General features: G+C 38.4%; 1 non-coding gene across 1 annotated transcript; it reads right to left on the bottom strand.

The window, feature by feature from the left end:
• Window positions 1-3,471: 3,471 nt before the first annotated feature.
• LOC112793240 (small nucleolar RNA R71) lies at window positions 3,472-3,579 on the bottom strand. Its single transcript, XR_003197943.1, has one exon. It is a non-coding gene; the product is annotated as a small nucleolar RNA R71 (small nucleolar RNA).
• Between the last annotated feature and the right edge of the window lie 204 nt (window positions 3,580-3,783).

The raw sequence follows: 3,783 nt of genomic DNA on the forward strand, positions 1-3,783 counted from the left end.
TGAGGGACCTGAGCAAAAATCTGATTCAGAGACTAAAAAGGACTGCAGATGCTGTTGGATTCTGACCTCCCTGCACTCGAAGTGGATTTTCTGGAGCTACAGAAGCCCAATTGGCGCGCTCTCAACGGCGTTGGAAAGTAGACATCCTGGGCTTTCCAGCAACATATGATAGTCCATACTTTGCCCAAGATTTGATGGCCTAAACCGGCGTTCAAAGTCACCATCAGAATTCCCAGCGTTAAACGCCGGAACTGGCACAAGGATGGGAATTAAACGCCCAAACTGGCATAAAAGCTGGCGTTTAACTCCAAGAAGAGTCTCTATACGAAAATGCTTCAATGCTCAGCCCAAGTACACACCAAGTGGGCCCGAAAGTGGATTTTTATGTCATTTACTCATCTCTGTAAACCCTAGGCTACTAGTTCTCTATATATAGGACCTTTTACTATTGTATTTTCATCTTGGTTCTTCTGGTTCCCTCTCTGGGGCCGAAGCCAATGATCACTTTTGTTCTTATGTATTTTCAACGGTGGAGTTTCTACACATCATAGATTAAGGTGTGGAGCTCTGCTGTACCTCGAGTATCAATGCAATTACTATTGTTCTTCTATTCAATTCCGCTTGTTCTTGTTCTAAGATATCACTTGTTCTTCAACTTGATGAATGTGATGATCCGTGACACTCATCATCATTCTCACCTATGAACGCGTGCCTGACAACCACCTCCGTTCTACCTTAGATTGGGTGGATGTCTCTTGGATTCTTTAACCGGAATCTTCGTGGTATAAGCTAGAACTGATGGTTGCATTCAAGAGAATCCGGAAGGTCTAAACCTTATCTGTGGTATTCTGAGTAGGATTCAATGATTGAATGACTGTGACGAGCTTCAAACTCCTGAAGGTTGGGTGTTAGTGACAGACGCAAAAGAATCACTGGATTCTATTCCGGCCTGATTGAGAACCGACAGATGGATAGCCGTGCCGTGACAGGGTGCGTTGAACATTTCCACTGAGAGGATGGGAGGTAGCCACTGACAACGGTGAAACCCTTGCATACATCTTGCCATGGAAAGGAGTAAGAAGGATTGAATGAAGACAGTAGGAAAGCAGAGAAACGGAAGGGACCAAGCATCTTCATACGCTTATCTGAAATTCCCACCAATGAATTACATAAGTATCTCTATCTTTATCTTTATGTTTTATTCATCATTCATAACCATTTGAGTTTGCTTGACTAAGATTTACAAGGTGACCATAGCTTGCTTCATACCAACAATCTCTGTGGGATCGACCCTTACTCGCGTAAGGTTTATTACTTGGACGACCCAGTACACTTGCTGGTTAGTTGTGCGAAGTTGTGTTTATGCCATGGTATTGAACACCAAGCTTTTGGGTTCATCACCGGGGATTATTTGAGTTGTGAAAAGTATTGATCACAATTTTGTGCACCAAGTTTTTGGCGCCGTTGCCGGGGATTGTTGAGTTTGGACAACTGACGGTTCATCTTGTTGCTTAGATTAGGTAATTTTTTTTTCCGAGTTCTTAAGAATGAATTCTAGTGTTTCAAGGTGATGTTCTTATCATCAGCAAAGCTGATTGATCTTCATCAATTTAGCTCTTGAATGCAATGTTCTGCTGAAGCTTGGCTAGCCATGTCTAATTTTCTTAGACTGAAGCTTTAGACTAACATTGCATGATTCCTGGAATTCTCATTAAGAATTTTGATGCCTTTATTTTCTTTTCCACTTAATTTTCGAAAAATCAAAAAAATTTTACAAAATCATAAAAACCAAAAATATTTTATGTTTCTTGATTGAGTCTAGAGTCTCATTTTAAGTTTGGTGTCAATTGCATGTTTCTGTTCTTCTTGCATTCATGCATGTGTCTTCATTAATCTTCAAGTTGTTCTTGATGATTTCATTGCTCTGATCTTTGAATTCTATTGACTTGAGTGTTTATATGTCTCATATGCATTCTCATTTTGTTAGTGTCAGTAGTATACAAACTTCTAAGTTTGATGTCTTGCATGCATTATTATTTGATTTTAGTTACATTTTGATTATTAAAAATCCAAAAAATTTTTAATTTGTGTCTTTTCAAGTCAATAATACAGAGAATTGAAGATTCAGAACATACTGCAGAGGAATTACACAGAAAGAGCTGGGCGTTCAAAACGCCCAGTGAAGAAGGGCAAACTGGCGTTTAAACGCCAGCCAGGGTGCTTGGCTGGGCGTTTAACGCCCAAAAGGGTAGTAGTTTGGGTGTTAAACACCAGAATGTGCACCATTCTGGGCGTTTAACGCCAGGATGGCACAAGAGGGAAGACTGTGTTTTCAATTCAATTTTTTTTCAAGTTTTCAATATTTTTCAAAATTAAATCTTTTTCAAATCATATCTTTTCAATCAAATCTTTTTCAAAATCAATTTCTTTCCATTTTTAAGGATACTTGCTATCAATTAATGATTTGATTCAACATTTCAAGTATGTTGCCTTTTCTGTTGAGAAAGGTTTAATGTTTGAATCATATCTTTTCTTGATAGCCAAGTTATTAATTTTCAAAATCAAATCTTTTTAAAATGTTTTTCAAATCATATCTTCTCAATCACATCTTTTTCAAAATAGTTTTCAATCAAATCTTTTTCAAAAATCACTTGATTTCTTTTCCACTCTTATTTTCGAAAATCAATTAAAGTTTTTCAAAATGTTTTTAAAATCTTTTTAATATTTTCGAAAATTACTTCCCCTCTTCTCACATCCTTCTATTTATGGACTAACACTATTCCTTAATGTACAATTCGAACTCCATCTTCTTTGATAAGTTCGAATTTTCTACTTCTGCCTTCTATTTTTCTTTTCCTCTGACACCTCAAGGAATCTCTATACTGTGACATAGAGGATTCCATATTTTTTTGTTCTCTCCTCTTTCATATGAGCAGGAGCAAAGACAAAAGCATTCTTGTTAAGCCTGATCCTGAACCTGAAAGGACCTTGAAGCGAAAGCTAAGAGAAGCTAAGGCACAATTCTCTGTAGAGGACCTAACAGAAATCTTCAAAGAAGAAGAACACATGGCAGCCGAAAACAACAACAATGCCAACAATGCAAGGAAGGTGCTGGGTGACTTTACTGCACCTACTCCCGACTTCTATGGGAGAAGCATATCTATCCCTGCCATTAGAGCAAACAACTTTGAGCTTAAGCCTCAGTTAGTTTCTCTAATGCAACAGAATTGCAAGTTCCATGGACTTCCATTAGAAGATCCTCATCAGTTCTTAGCTGAATTCTTGCAAATCTGTGACACTATCAAGACTAATGGGGTTGACCCTGAGGTCTACAGACTTATGCTATTCCCTTTTGCTGTAAGAGACAGAGCTAGAATATGGTTGGACTCACAACCTAAAGAAAGCCTGAACTCTTAGGAAAAGCTAGTCAATGCCTTCTTGGCAAAGTTCTTTCCACCTCAAAAATTGAGTAAGCTTAGAGTGGAAGTCCAAACCTTCAGACAGAAGGAAGGAGAATCCCTCTATGAAGCTTGGGAAAGATACAAACAATTGATCAGAAAGTGTCCCTCTGATATGCTTTCTGAATGGAGCATCATAGGTATTTTCTATGATGGTCTGTCTGAACTGTCCAAGATGTCTTTGGATAGCTCTACTGGAGGATCTCTTCATCTGAAGAAGACGCCTACAGAAGCTCAAGAGCTCATTGAAATGGTTGCAAATAACCAATTCATGTACACTTCTGAAAGGAATCCTGTGAACAATGGGACAAATCAGAAGAAAGGA

The sequence above is a fragment of the Arachis hypogaea genome, chromosome 3 (genome assembly GCF_003086295.3).
Source record: "Arachis hypogaea cultivar Tifrunner chromosome 3, arahy.Tifrunner.gnm2.J5K5, whole genome shotgun sequence".
NCBI lineage: Eukaryota > Viridiplantae > Streptophyta > Magnoliopsida > Fabales > Fabaceae > Arachis > Arachis hypogaea.